Raw genomic sequence first — 16,374 nt, 5'->3', positions numbered from 1 at the left:
AGCCTGCTCTTTAAAGCTACCTGGACCCGATATTGGGACTTGAACTAAGCGGCGCATCATTAGCACAAAAGATCCTGAAATTGAGGGAGTGCCTGCACCCTCCTCTTGCACTTCAATGCGTGTTTTGTAGTGGTGCTGGTGGTTTTACCGACGTGTTTGTTTCCTCTGCGTGCGCCTGGCTAATAGGGTAACCTGAGCTATTCAAATCCAGTCGCCGGGATGTGAGGGGAGGTGGGTGTGCCAGGTGGAGGGCTGGGGGTAGGGAATCCCACGCTGACCTCGCCCTCTGGCCGTGGGAGGGTCACATGACCTGGCCTGGTTCTTTTCCTGGTGGGGCTCAGGTAGAGCTGTGGTCTTTCTTCTTTGTCCCTCCCCCGTGTTCCGGGAGTGAGGTGAGCGCACCAGGCTGGGAGCAGCCGAAAGTTGCCTAACTAGTTGGGCGAGGGAGTGACACGGCTGCCGAGGGGAGGAACCATTCGCGCGGCATGGAGTGAAGTGGGCAGGTGTGTTCCCGGAGCTTTTGTGTCCGCCTTGGACTTTTTTGGGGGGATGAAAATAACTTTCGGCAGGTAGAGGCGCCGACCGCGGGAGAGGGAGTTGGAGGGGGGCAGCAGGCGAGCCCCCCATCGTCCGCCCGAGAGGTAAGGGACCATCATCTGCTCGGCTTCCCACGGAGCTCTCTTCCGGGGCGGGCTCCTCGCCCGGCAGTGGGCAGCCTCCGCACCTGGGTTGCGGGGGGCTTTCATCCCCTTTGCCTAACGACCCTTTGCTGGTTGACCGTTGTAACTGCCCCCCCCCCCCCCCCTCACCCCGTTTTAGCCTGTATAATTGTAATTGCTGTGTTTGCAGCCCCTTTCTACTCCCTACCACAAAAGCCCCTCCTAACCTTTTTCTTTCCGAGCCTTTCACCACCCAATTCTTCATATTTCTCTACTGCTTCGAAATGCTTTTAAGAAAATAAAATTGTAAACGAAAGAACGGCTTTTATGTGCTAAACCTATTAATATTTGTTTTTAATGTTCGTTTGGAACACCTATTTTTTGCTGTGCCGCTTTTTTTTGCTTTGAGTCACATTTGCTGTTGGATGGTAGAGGGCTCTTCATGTCAACCCATATCGGTTCATCCACCAAAGTACATTTGACCCTATTTTCACTACAGTGTTGCCTTATACAGTGACTATTAATTATTAAATGGCTGGTATTGACAGGAACATGCCACCCGAGTTCTGTTGGTGCCATGTATCTCGATTTTTGTTTGCTAAATGGCCATTGTGAACAGGGACCTGGTACCCGGGTTCTCAAGGCATCCTACTCAGGTAAGTGCGTGCCCCTTGTTCTCCGGCACAGATGCCCGAGCTCTCGAGGTGCCCCGTACCCTGGCTGCTGTTTGAAAATTATACATTTATATCACAAACGAGATACAAGCTGCCGTGTATCATGGCCTTTTTCTATGAATTTCCATTGTTATTGAGGACACGTGACGTTACCCCAGTGCTTATTTTGAGCCGGTGCTAGGCACCTGCAATTAGTTGTGCACATTCTGTTATTGGCGGCGCTGGCACCTGCAATGTGTGGTGCAAACTGCAGTGGCCTCCTCACGAAGGCCAATCACTTATTTGTTTACAAATTATGCGCTGCTTTATCCATGCTTTTAAGTGTCACATTTTATGTTTTGTGTTTCTTAAATGTACATTGCCATCAGAGAATGGTATCTGGGCTCTCAAGGGCGTAATGTATCGTGGCTGTTGTTGGATAACTGTCTACCGTTATCTCGTGCAGCTATCCAAGCTCTTAAATTAACCCCACTTGTATTTGTTAAATGCCCATTGTTCGCTGGCACAGCTACCCGAGCCCCCATGGTGCCCTGTACCACGGCTCTTCTTTGCTAAACCTCCATTGTTATGACGGACCTGCTACCCGAGTTCCCACGGTGCCCTGAACCATGGCTTCTATTTGCTAAATGTCCATTGTTAACAAGAGCAAGCTCAGACATGGTACCCAAGCTAATGCGGTGTCCTATATTCTGTCTATAATATATGGGATTCTGCAATCTCGGTATAACCTGAAAAAAACAGTTTCTAAATAGGCGACGTGTGACACACCCAGTAGCCTACTATAAAGAAATGACTTGCGAACTCAGCTGTAATAACTAATTACATTTGAGTTTTGACATCACAGTGCCTGCTGCCAGAGCCAGCGAGGGGGAAGCCAGGTCATCATGTTACGGAGCATAAAGAACAAAAATATGAAACGAGGCGCTTCTTACATCTGCTTTGTTTTGTAGCTGTACCGTGACCAGCAGGAAGGGTAACATGCTTATTTTTGTTGGAATCTTTCTGCATGGTTCTACACATTGAGTCACTGTGCTTTTCTAATAACTGACTTGAATTAAACCGATTCTAATATTGTTTTTCAACAAATATCTAACAGTTTTGTTAAAGTTAGTTTTGCACTAGCAGGGACATCTTAATGATTTTGGGGGCCCTGGGGCAAACGTATTTTTTTGGGAAGGGGTGGGGATAGGAACCGCTTTGAATTTGTGATTCAGTTTCAGCTCTTTCATGCCCTCTTTTGCCAGGTCACTTTCAGTGCACAGACACTCTCTTCTACATGTGTTTACATCTAATATTCAGGCAAAGTGGCATGTGCTTTCAATATTGTAACACAGGAGCAGCTCACTATTGTTACAGAAAATAATCTCTGTGACACCCTCCCATTTCTCATATGTGAGGTCCTGTTTTGATGTAAAAAAAAAAGCCGGTTTTATGACTGTTGCATGAAACAAACACATTTTCTGCAAAATGTCTGTAATAGATTCTCACACATTACCCACATTAAACAATAAATTAACCCCTAGGGTGCTCATGACGGCTCCACGCCATCATGAGTCACGGTAGGCGTGTGCTCATGACGGCGTGTAGCCGTCATGCCGATCCGCCCATGCGGCACTAATTCCCTGCCTCTGCGGGCTAATTAATGATGGGGTCATGATGGCACCACGCCGTCATGAGCACTCTCCTCCCATGACTCACAATGGCGTGGAGCCGTGATGAGCACCGAAGTGCCACACCCACCACCTAACCCCCCACCCCCGAGCTACGGCGGAATTGGTGGCGCAGGTAAGGGGTTAAAGGAGAAAGGCATGTTTAAGAATTATTCAAGGTCATCAGGGGAAAACTCTGCAGAACAGATCTGGCTGTATCAGAGGACCCTCGAAAAGGCTGGGGCCCTGGGCCAGGGCTCACCTTGCCCATGCCTTAAACCATCTCTGTGCCCTAGAGATTCTGTTTTCATTCTTCATGTTTGCAAACATGTTCTTATTTCATTTAAAGGGGCTACACACCAAGTATTTAAGAGGTGTGTTGGAAAGGTGTTGGTGGGATGACGTATTATAAGGAATAACGTACCCCCTGCAATACATGAGGATATTGCAAGTCACCTTGGAGTTGCATAACCTTATAAAGGAACTCTGCCTTCCTCCTCTTTACTCTAAATGGTCATGAAACTCCTCAGTGACTTGCTATATCCACATAATGCACTGCAGGGAGTACTTTATTCCATATGGTCTTTTTTTTAGTTAAATGCCCAGAATCAATAACGTGAGAATCAACTGATATTGTGTGTGTGGGTTTTGTTTGGGAAAAATATTTTTTATATTGGTGCCAGCAAGGCCCAAAGGGCGTTGTAGCACCTCTCATGAGTCACCAGTTTGTCTGATAAAATAAATAAACATTTGGGAGTTACTTAGAATCATTAGGACAATACTTTTCTAAAGTAATTACAAAGAAGAACAAGCCCGGTTTCCTAGAATTCATCAAGCACATATTTCAAAGTTGATCCTTGAGCTACTTCAGCAAACTATTTAACCAGGGCTCAGTTTGTCCGCATTCATTGACTTTGAGAACAACTAACAAGATTAGTGTTCTGTTAAAACAATTATCACATAAGAATTAGAATATGTCAACAGTTTCCCAAGTAACTCTCTGGGTGCCCCATACCTTTTGGCACTTTGCTGTATCCTTGTAACTATTGGGGAGAGGATGTAGCCTTACGGCTAGAGCGGTCGACGTTGATGCTGGGGAACCAGGTTTGAGTCTCCGCATCGACGCTCAGCATCCTGTGATTCTGGGCAAATAACGTAATCTCCCCGTGCCTAACAAAAATGAATGTGTCCTTGTGTAACGAAACCGGTGCTATGTAAAGCGCTCAGATACCCGATATCTTCGAGTCTAGTTCGCCCTATATAAAACCAGCCGCGGACCGTGGAGGGAGTTCCGGTACGGCAGAGAGGCAGGACGGGTAGGGGCAGGGTGGGAGATGCTAAAAACCGGAATATGGATAATTTGAGGTAAGTACACAATTTAATTTATAAAACGAATTTCGTAGCGGGCGCTGCATCGCATTTTGCGATGCAGGGCACGCTACGAAATTAGTTTTATTTATTAAATTGTTTACTTCCCTCCAATTATCCACGTTCCGGATTTTAGCGCCCCTCCTCGCCTTTCTGCCCCACCAGAACTCCCTCCACGGGCCGTGGCTGTATAAAACTCAAAAAAGAAATATCAAGAGGATACTGGAGAAGCTCTCATACATCCCACGTCATGGCCTCTGTAGCTACATGTCTAGTTATGCCTTGGATCTGACCTAAAATCTCGAGATCACTAGACTAATGGCTGCTCATTGATGTCCAGTGCTGACCTGACCGGTGGTCTCTCGATGGCTCAACTCGGACTGTTGCTTGATAAATTGTCAATTGCGATCTGCCATCTGACATACGTTCTCGCCATGCTTACATTATGGCTATCGATGAATGACTCGCGCTATTGAAACGTATGAAGCTCCCATCATGGCTCTTGCTTGCAATAAGGTAATTTCTGTCAGCAGGTCCATCCTACTAGGAATGTGTTTTAAGTGCCCCTTGCTATCGAAACATTCAAATGTCCTTGTCCTCCAAAGCATGGTGGTTCTTTACTAAATGTCTGTCTCACATTTTGAAGAGCTCAGAAGATGTCCATTCATGTGTCTGTTCTTCATCACATACTTGCTGTTTTTAGGGGCAAACTACAGTTTTGAGTGGTTTCTTGTGGGTACTGAAAGGTTCTGTTTCTGATGAGACGTTTCAACCATTCATGGCATTTAGGCCTGAGGTTGGCATTTGGGAGCTTGAAAATGTGAAACCTGAATATGGATATAAAGGCTGAGGTGTTATTTTTAAGGATATGCTTTGGTGAGCGACTAATGTTTTTTTTATGTTTCTTGTAATCTGTGATTAGAAAAAACATAAATTGAAAGCTTTGGATACCTAGTGCAGAACTCTCCGTGAAGTGAGATATGTTAAACTATCCTTGGCTTTTTAGCTCACATCACCTAGAGCTCTGGGTCTTGTGCATTTATGTACCCCATTCTAAATGCTAGGCTACATGCTCTGCTGCAGTTGTAAATTTCAGGCAACAAGTACCAGAATCTGTAAATCTCCCAATCTAAATGCTACACTGCGTGCAACAGCACATTTATATGTATTATTGTGAACATGAGCCCACAGGCAGCAGGACGTTTACTGCTCTCGTAGTAAATGCTAGGCTGCAAGCACCCACATGCAAAGTAGACTGAGATTAAAAGGCCACAACTGGTTGGAGATCACAGGCCTGATATCGAATGCTTGGAGAGCGCTGTGGTAGGGCGATAGGCATGATCAAGAGCTGGGGCCCTCTTTTGTGAGATTTCCTGGCCTCAAGGTACGGACATTAGCAGGGAATGTCGGACCCCAGAATTAATGAGAAATGGACGCCCACTTGTTTTTTAGGTTTCGCCCAGGTAATGCATGCTTTATGTATAATAAACATGCTGTATTTACAATTTGGGTTTCAAGCACCTCCCAACTTTTTTATTTGTTCCTGTTAATGCCCTTCGAAAATGCCTGCTTTTGTTTGGTACATTGCTTAATTAGTCCCTCCTTTTGGAGTTTTGGAACCTCCCATGGAGACTGCATCTGTTACACGTGGTCTTACTCTTTTTGTTATTTATGCTACTTTGTATGCACTGTTTTTTGGTTTGCCTCGGCTTATTTTTGGATTGTAGTTACTTTTTTAATTTACGACTAAACGCATTTATGTGGTGACATTTGTACTTTACTTGTACAATCTTTTTTGAGTGGCTATGTTTGTTTATCTTATCTTTGTATCCTCCCTCGGGCTCGCAGGCTGTTAATTGGAGGAGGGGGTAGGGTAGAGCCAGGGCTTGTTCAGATTGGTATTTATCTTCAGAGCTCTCTGAGATCACATGCGCTTACCTTCTATGGCTCCGAGCACTAACTGCTCAGTTATATTTTTTGGGTTTAAAAAACACATGCACCAACCTCACTGAGCGCTTTATTAATAGAAGCAGGGAAATTCAGGACCAAAAACAGCGCGCAGTTCAGGGGCTGTTCAGCACGTCCCTCTCTGTTGCTGCCTCCGTTTCTGCAGGCACACTTATTGGAGGAAGGAGCCGGGGCACTCTGTGGTTTTTTTTTTCTCCTACCACTGCTTGTTTTGTTTTGCTATGGCTGGGTCACTCTAACAGACCTATTGCTAGATCATTTATGTCCATAGAAGGCTCTCTCACTTTATATCAGACTTGCAGGACAATACTTTGCCCTCTGCGTTTTTTGTCCCCGTTGATGTGACATAGACTCCTCTAGCCTCCATCAGAAAACTATCACAAGGTTCAGCAGTATTCAATTCCTTTAGCACACCTTTAATTGTATCCTGAAATTAGTCTTTTCCCATCTCCTTGGTGAACAAGTTAGTACTTTCTATTTCTTTCACCCTTTGTCTCACACCAATACAGAGGCGTAAGGTGAGAGGTTAGATGGGAGTTTGGAGATGGCGGTAAGTAATGTGCATTGTTTCTAGGCTGTTGGAAAATAACTATATTGTATTATATATATTTAGTTCTTTCTATGGATGGGAGAGGGCTGAATGAACAGCCAGTGTTGGTAGGAAAGCTTCAGTGTGGAAATCATCTTCTAAAGTTGGAGACTCAAAGTCCGCAGGTTTCCTATTCCTGTCACTTCCTAATTTTGAGAGACTGCTTTTTATCTCTCTGATGGTGATACCCTATTTGCCAATCTGTCTTGCCAACACTGGAACCATAGTAGAAGTGTCATGGCTATGGTTGGTGTGTAATGGTGAGTATGTAGGAGTAGGAAGGTAGGAGTTTCCGCAGAGCCTGGTCTTCAGTCCCTTCAGTTTGCAGGGAGATTAAGAGCATCAATATGTAGTTCCATTAATTAATGGAGAATTCCAGCTTTCTGTTTGTTTTAAATATATATTTGCTTCTAGTCTGGTGATTACTTGGCTACTTGTATTGTGGTGTCTCGCTGATAGCCTTACACAATGCATTTGGAGGAATGTTGACTGTTATTAGGCGATTTAGTTCTTTTAAGGTGGGTGGTATGGTCAAACTTCATCGAGTCTATTTTCAAATGTGCTGCAGCATATCGGCTGTCTTTCAGAGTGCCACTGTGATGCTGGAAAGTTCCTTTTATGTGAGACAGGTCTATGGTTCTGACAGAAATTCAAATGATGAGCAGGATGACACCATGCTAATATATGCCAAGTTTGCCAACCTCTTTGGGCTTGGGTTGTCTGCTCTCAATAATGTGTCAGAAGTCTTAAGAGTTGGGTCTGGGCCTGTCAAATAACTTATACGGACAGAAACCACCCGATCCAACCCCCTCTACCACGAGACTAGGATAATGAACAGCTGGAGAAGACTGTCGAGAACCCTTTCATCCCCAGTTTGACTATTTGTCTGGTGCCAGCTTTCTAAAAAGATTGTCCAAGTTAATTAGGGTGATTGGCAGAACTTGCTAGGAGAAACTTTGTTTCAGACCATAAAACAACTGACCCCTATTAGATGAACAGACATGGCATAACTCAATCAAGGTTTTTGCAATTCTTTAGCTAGCACGTTCCAGGATAATGTGCTCCATATTTTCAAGGATTTTACAAACCATAACGATTCAATGGGAGTACCCCATTCTAGTCCCAATCTAATTTGCATCAAGCACTTCAACGCCCCTTCAGTATCACAGATTATTGAACTCCTTTCACAGGTGAAAGCTGCATCCCCTGCTGACCCGTGCCCCCCCTCTCCCCCCCCCCCCCCAAGATTATTCGTATGGCTTCCGAAGTCATTGCACAATACATTTTTACGGTCTTCTCATCTATGTTTGATACTGGTGTTTTTCCTATTACCTGGAAAGCAGCATCACTACTTCCCCCTTTTAAAAAACATATGCTCAATCCTCTTGATCCCAACAGCTATCAAACTATTGCTAGACTACCTTTTCCGGTGAAACTAGTTGGAAAAGTCATGAACCATCAGCTTTCCTCCTTTTTTGAGGACAACCATCTCTTGGACACCTCGCAGTTTGGCTACAAGGCAAATCATACCACTGAATCTGCACTGCTTACAGCCACAGAGGAAATTAGTTAATCTCTATACCTCAAGGGAAATGCTGTATGATTCTTTTGGATCGCTCTGCAGTCTTCGATACGGTCAACCATGTACTACTGATTGACAATATAAAGGAATTGGGGATAACAGACCTGGCATTGGCTCTGCTTAAATCATTCCTCCCAGGACGGTAACAAGTGGTATCCCTTGGTGACTTTGTTTCAGGTTTTTTTTCTCTCATTTGGGATTCCTCAGGGATTGTCACTGTCCCCCACCTTATTAAATCTGTAGCCTCACTTGTGGCTGTGTCCTGACTCCATACAAAGACAGCTTATCCTCTGTAGTTAGCCTGTAGCCAGGTCAGGGAAAGCTGGATGCCTAGGGACTTCAAGGGAAACTTCTAGAAACTTCTCCCACTTTCCAGAGTGAGGGCACCAGTTATAAATATTCGACCCCGGACACTAACTCAATACGCTTCTGGACCTGTGGTTACTCTTCTAGGAAGAACAGCTGTCCTGCTGAAAGGACTACCAATCTGCTGACCTGTTGCTCCGATGGACTGCTGCCCCACTGTGCTGACCTGCTGTCTTCTTGCCTGGGTGAGAAGGATTGGACCTGCATCTGTTGAACCCAGAACCCCAGAGTGACTCCAAGAGCTAGCTGGCTGGTCTACTGACTTGCGCCTCTGGGACAGAAGGCTCCAACAGCCTTGACCACAGCACCTGGACTCTACCATCCATGAGTCTACCCTGCCAAGTGTTGCCACTCCTGTCTTGGCCCCCCTGGAAGTGGGCTTAAGGTGCTCTGCCAGCCTCTCTGTGGATCCAGCGAACCCAATGGCTCACCTGCACAACCCTGAGCAAAACCGATGCATCACTGCTGCTGTGTGGATAGTCTTGTATCGTAAAGAGCCAAATCACAGCCCTTCATCTCATTGGATATGCTTCTTTGGGACACATCTCTTTGCAGGCCCTCCCATCCTGTGTCAACAGCCTAGACGACTCCAAATTGCAGCTCCTCAGAACAGACACATCACTCCAACTGCATGACACGTCCTTGCCTCCAGGCTCTGTTACTAATGCAAATATTTCCAAATAAAGTGTGGCTTTTAATTTCATCTGTTTGATATTGTGGCATTTTTATTGGATAGTTTATGTACATGGATATGTGTTAGAATCTTTTAGATGTGTACTTAATCATCCATTAACCATAACATTTTATAAAGCTGTGAAACCAGGAGGGATCGATGTGCTTGTATTACTTCAAACCTAAGTAATACACAGACAAGCCTTTTTAGGCATGTTTTTTTAACTGCTCAGGGCTTTTGCACGGTCTTAACTCATTTCAGAGCTTCAGCGCTTAACTTCCAGCAAGGGACATATTCTCAAGCAACCCCATTAGCACCAGGAGAGCTCAACTCTTTGGCCAGTGCACACCGTCCAGTGGTACAAGTCCAAGGTGTTTACAAGAATTCATTCAAGAAGACAGCTTCTGAATGAGAATCTTTGTTTCAATGAATAGTCATTGTAAAGAAGGCAGGGTTGAGTTACCTGATTACATTTGAATATACCAGAGATGGAATGGTCCTGCATTGCATCTTATGCAGTTTGTTTACCAATCTTTGAAGGCACATCAATAAATGGAGAGCTTTCATAAAAAAACCTTGGGTCCAATAACGATGTGAGCAATGGTAGCTCATGATTGGTAGAATAGAATGGTGGAGCTCGTCAATTAGACCAATTTAATGTGTGCTTTTGGTGATGACTGTTAGACCTCGCATTTTTGGCGTGGTTTCCTCTGACTTTTTGCCTCTATTTCCTGTATTTTTGACGCTGTGCTGGATTTCGTTTTTGCTGGTTTAGATGCCTTGAGCACGTTGCCACTGCCAATTAGTCTCAAAGTGCAAGTGCTCCCTGGGTAAATTGCTATTATGATTGGTTATCCATGATTGGCAGATTTGTTTCATCAGTAGGTCCCTAGTAAAATGCACTGAGTGTGCCAGGGCTGGGGATTCAACTGCTACTAGTGGGCCTGCAGCACTGATTGTGCCACCCACATGATTAGCCCTAAAAATGGTGTCTCAGGCCTGCCACCGCAGTGCCTGTGTGCAGTTGCTAACTGCCATGCTGACCTGACCAGTGTCCCCACTGGCCAGGCCTAACCCTTCCCTTTCTGTACACATTGGACACTCCTATGGAAGGCCCATGGTACCCCCCTGGGCAAGGTTCAGTGTATGTGAAAGGTAGAGCATGTACTCGTGTAGATGACCTGCTCTGATAGTGAAAAACCAAATTGGCAGTTTTTCACTATTGAAAGGCTATCTTGCCTATTGGCTAGAATGGTGAATGCTGTGTATAATATTTACCTGCATATCTTCCCATAGGAGCGAGATAGAAAATTGAAGTCTGGTATCCCTGAACTCAGAATCTAATAACCCATCTTTTAGGAAGGATGTTTTTTAAATCCTGTGTTTGAAAACAGCACTTTTAGAAAGTGGCTGTTTTCTTGTCTGACATTTCTGTGTGCCTCTGCCTCTTTGTGAATTGACTGTCTGGTTTGTGAGTAACAGGGGTTAGGGTGGCTCCAGGAGGCTGGGTGAGTCCGCACTAGGCTGAATAGCTTCATCTGCATCTTGAGTGGTGGGAGGGGATAGAACCCTGGCCTGAATAGGACTGTGCCTGCCTTCCACAATGCTGGCTCCACCTCCTGCTGAGCGGCTGATGACCCTGCCCCTCTCTCTCAAAGGAAGAAGGTGTCCACTGGCAGGAAGCACCCTGGACTGGTTTAAACCGGAGAACTTGCAAACCGGAATCCATACAAGGTATCGCATCACCCCCCCCCCCCCATACAATGCAGATTCGAAGCACCCGCCCGCTGCGTGCAGCAGGGTTGTCACATCGTCTCCCCAAGGTCTCAGGAGTGACACGTCGCTTGTTTTCTGACACTGCAGCTTGGAACTTTTGTCGCATCAACGGGTACATTGGGCTAAAAGTGAAGCAATTGTGGATTATTTTGGTGCAAATCCGTGAAACTCTTTTTAAAGTTTTATTTTGGAACAGTGCATGTTGGATTTTTGTTGTTTTGGTCTTGTGTAGTCTAGATAAATATTCTTTATTTTTCTAAACTGGTGTGGAGTCCATTTGTGGTGTTTTCACGGTTACTGTGAGTGTTGGTACAAATACTTTACGCATTGCCTTAGTTAAGCATATCTGCTCTTGCCAAGCCACCAAGGGGGTGAGCAGGGGTTATCCACAGAGTGTATCCCCTTACCCTGACTAGAAGCAAGGGTCCCTATTTGGACATTGGTACCTACCTCCGCCAACTAGAGACCCCCAGATCTAACAATGACATTTACTGGTTCTCATTTGTTTATAAAGGATACACATTTTTTTTCAAATTCTTTGGTTATGTATGCAGTCTGTGAATCGTGTATTGCATTGTGAATGTGGTTGTAAAGATGGCTTTGTACAACCATGGTAGATGTGATTAATTCTGTTTGTGGCGGCATTTAGTCATTAACTTAATTATTGATGAATATTTATTGTGTCTAAATGTAACATGTGATGACCTGGTGTTTATTTTAGTGGGTTTTGACATTCCCCCCCCCCCCCCCCTGTTTAGATATGGGGTTTGACAGAGCAGCTATCAAAAATACCTATTGCTAACTATATGCACACTGTGTATTTTGAGTCCTCAACTTTCAACCATTGCCTTTTTAGATCCGCCTCTTTAAGCCATTGACTTGAAAATGTGTCAGTCATGTCTTGGTTTACTCTACCCACTCCAATGCAGCAATGAATTACATGAGACTACTTTACAACTATAGCCCTCTCTGTCTGCCCCTGCTGTCTCCCACTCATGTGTCTTGATGTACAATTGATTCCTGCATTGGCACTTAAAACGTAGACCTCTTGGCTTTGCCAGTGCTTTTTTTATTCATTTGCATAGTTTATTTTGTGTCTGTACTGTTCTTCAAAGGAATACATGTTCAGTAAAAGTTATTACACCACATAAAAATGTTTTCGAACTTTTGTCAATTTAAATGCCCATTTAATGTGGTTCGTATTGAGCTCTTTAGCTTTTTTTGTGATTATTGGAGATTAAAACACTCTATTAAGGTAGAAATCCTTGAACAATGTTGATCGATTCCACATCTTTCAGCACATATTACATCTATGAGTCTGTATTAAATTTGGTTAACCGAAGTTATAAGACAAAGGGAATTAAAAAAAAAAAGAAATCCTTAGAAAGTAATCTTGAATACCAGTGACCTGCGAGTCATAGGCTTTCTATGGCACTAAATAACATATTAAATAAATACATCTATATGTTTACCAAAAACATAATTTTATGGGATGTCAGTCACTACTCCAAAGTGGGTACAACATCAAACCTAAAACAAGTGAAATTCACAACTCAAGGTAACTTAACCATCTGGAAGTCATATGCCATATGTCAAAGGTGAAAATGAGATGTAAAGAGACTGAGTTGACATGTCGGTGAGTCTGTAAGAGTTTGAGGGCTATCCCTTGTAAGTGTGATATGACTTGAAATATAAGCAAACACAATTGATGGACGGAATGCAGAACAAATCAAAACATTCACCCCCAGTCAAGAGATCTTGATTTAATCCATTGTTCTTTTGCTCACCATGCCACCCCAGTTTACACCTGACCATATGCAAATCAGTCTTGACCCTGTGCCTCATGGGAACAGTCCAGGCAGGTCCCCCTCGACCGGAAACAAGCATCCTAGGACCGGTTTTGGGGTTTCATCCCTCATCAGCCAGGATAGCTTGAGCCCAGGATATGGCTATTTTTGTTTCAATATATAATGGTACTCCGTAAAGCCTCCTCGCATTGAGGTAACGCTTCATAGGTTTGATGTTATGATCTTGAGGTGTTACAATATACTCTTTTTATAGCCTGTGTTTGATTATACTTTGTGTTGTAGGTAGGGTTCCCTCATGGCCAATTTTCTGCCGGCACCACTGGTATTTTAATGTCCCGGTTGGTACAAAATTGAGCAAAATCATCTAAAGCCAGTGTTTTTTTAGCCTTTACATGCACATACTTAAAACAACAAATAGAAAACATTTTTTAATGTGTTCTAAAGCTTTATTAACCATCTCTGACTAAAGCACAAAAAGAAAATGAATGTTACAAATAAATACATTTGATTTTGTTGAGTGTCCTACTTGGTGTCATGCCCAGGCCTTTTACACACTACTAAACAAATGGCCCGTATTGTTTGGTGGGTTAAGGGGGGAGGTAGCAACCCTATTTGGATGGTAGTGCTAAACGTTTCGTCATTTAAAAATGGAATTCCATCCATTTGTTTTGATTGACATTGGAGTGTGTTATGTATATGTGAAGTAACTATTCACCATTTTAATTTATTTTGCTTGCAAACCTCTTATTGGAGTTTGTTTCAATTTTGGGTGTTGATTTTTGTTTTTGGTTCATGTTGAGTGTGAATGGGGTTTTTGATTTTCCTCCAATTTTCGTGAACGCTTTTAAATTGTATTTCTTTGGTGCAAGAGCTGTTGCTGATACTTTGTAGACTCTGTGTGTTACAGGTTCAAGAAATAATCAAGTACATTGTTGCTTTGTGTACACAAACGTTCACTGATGTTTCTTTTTGGAATGTACACCGTGACCTGTAGGTATGAGTTTAAGTGGCCGATGTCAAGACTGCAGCCTTTGCCTGTGGCAACCTTAGCGATGTTGCTTGGTTGAATACCTCCAGCATCTGCTGATGTTTGGTATTGTAACATATTAAGTTGTGACGTGTAGGGTTATGTGGTAAATCTATCAGGTGGTCTTTGCCCATGCTAACTTTAATTGTTTGATGTTCACAGTTTTATATCTGATTTTTATTTTTTTTAACCGAACATAACGTGGAATTTGTTAGTACATTTTGTCAGTCGGGGACTTGGGCCTTCTCAAGCGTCCTGGGATTTGGGTTTCACCCCATATCATGTCTCAGGATTCTTGTTTTCCGGTCCAGGGAGGACCTGGCCTGGCAGTTAGGGCTTGACTGTTCCCATGGGGAGCAGGGTCGAGGCTGATTTCCGTATGGCTGGGTCCAAACTGGAATGGCGTGATGAAGAAAAGAACAATGGATTAAATCCATATCTGTGAATGGGGGGGGAGGGCTGTCAGTGTTTGACCATGTTCAACATTCCGTCCATCAACTTTTTGTGTTGCATCTAACTCATTGCAGCCGCTTCGTTATGGGTTGGGATTATTGTTTTTTGACTGAAAACAGAAAATCGAGATCTAGGCAGAAAAAAACTCTGGATTAATTTTGAGTTTCCATGTGCTACCACTAAAGTGACATATTGACTTAAAAACTGTTCGCTGCCATTCTGGTTGAGACAATATGCGAACCTTCAATGTTTACTAAGTATATTTTATTATTTCGAACTTTAATAACTAAAATGCTGCAAAGGCTAATTGATCTATGTTCCGTTCCTCTACAAGTAAAAGGGACATTCATGAATGGATGCACTGCACTAATATGTTACTAGTTTCAATACCCTCGCTTTCATTTGAGCCCACGGATTAATGAAGAGAGACGAGCTCAAAACTTATCTTGACAAAATATGCATCCAGTGGGATTAAAGTATCAAGGCCATCAATTTAAGAATGGAAAAATGCTCTAATTACTCTGTACAGAACCAAAGCCAAATCTTTGTCCATGGATGTACAGAATATTATTTCAAATGCCCACAACCCAGAGTGTGCACCATCACTTACATCCAACAACTTCTGTGACACTATTATGAAACCAAAAAATATGAATCCCCTCTCTGGAGCAAGAAGGAAATCAGCCATCCCAATCGGATCAGCACCATCTCATTTAATGGCAGACCTCTACTCTGCACAAACGTGCAAGGAAATCCAACTTGCACATCTGCTGCCTTCACAGCAAGAACCATTCTCAACAATATACCAGGTCCTGGAACCTTCTCATCCACCCGCAGTCACAAGTAGAGGCAGTAGAGGACCACATTATGTAGCATGGTTGGCTAATTTCTGGAGCACGAATATGAAATTATGTGATCTATTCTGTGGCTACATTCTGTTATGCCAATGCTACAAATATTAATTAAAAAAAAGATACCAGACAGCATGCACAATACAAAAGGTTTATTAAGAAAAAAGTGTATATTTGCACCAGATCCTATTGAAAATATTGATGAAGAAAGAATAGTTTTATCTTCCACAGAATCTCAAATAGTAAAATATTTTATTAACACTGTTCCTAATAGCTCCTAGGGTAGAATAGTGTTACAAGGTTGCACGCGTGGGATGGTTTTCTGCAGAACACAGCATTGTTTCTTCCCTCATCAGAAAAGAAGTCTAAATCTGCACAGTTCTTGTAGTAAAAACCGTGCCTTTTATATTGCATATGCCAGTTCTATATTAAAGCTGGCTTACATTCTAAATTAACTCTCTTTGCTTCGGTCTTTTTGATGTCTCTTTACCCAAGTATACCTGCATAGGAGTATTGAAGATTAATTTTATTTAATGTGTCTCAATTAGATCTACTGTAAGGTTCAACAATATTTAAATTTTAGTGTTTCTATACGTGAGTCTAGCTGGTTAGCAATTGAGTGCAGTACATGGGTCAAGCCTCCATGGGAATGTATAGGGTTACTGATGGATAAGGTAGAGCTACTGGAAGGGGTGATAAATCAGCATATGTAATGTACAGTTTCTTGGACAGATGAGTTTTCAATGTCTTTCTTAATTGTAGGAACGTTGATGGTGGCGGGGATTTAGTTCCAGATCCTTTGGGCATATGCTAAAAAATCCCTATTTTCCCCATCTGGCAATGTCCTAGCTCATTGTCGGACTCTGATCTCCAGATATTGTTAGTTTGTTAGCTTGGATAACCGGGTTCTTCATCTAGAGTACCTTGTAAG

The 16,374-nt window shown here is 43.3% G+C and overlaps 1 protein-coding gene across 1 annotated transcript in view; it reads left to right on the top strand.

Annotated features, from left to right (window-relative positions):
• Window positions 1-275: 275 nt before the first annotated feature.
• ATP8B1 (ATPase phospholipid transporting 8B1) overlaps window positions 276-16,374 on the top strand; it is a 496,708-nt gene continuing 480,609 nt past the window's right edge. The window contains exon 1 of the mRNA XM_086960445.1: window positions 276-503. The gene's annotated coding sequence lies outside the window, so the exon portion shown is untranslated. The remainder of the gene's footprint in view (window positions 504-16,374) is intronic.

The sequence above is a fragment of the Lissotriton vulgaris genome, chromosome 3_1 (assembly GCF_964263255.1).
Source record: "Lissotriton vulgaris chromosome 3_1, aLisVul1.2, whole genome shotgun sequence".
Lineage (NCBI taxonomy): Eukaryota > Metazoa > Chordata > Amphibia > Caudata > Salamandridae > Lissotriton > Lissotriton vulgaris.
Note: the sequence above shows the minus strand (reverse complement) of the source record. Positions and strands in the feature narration are given on the sequence as shown.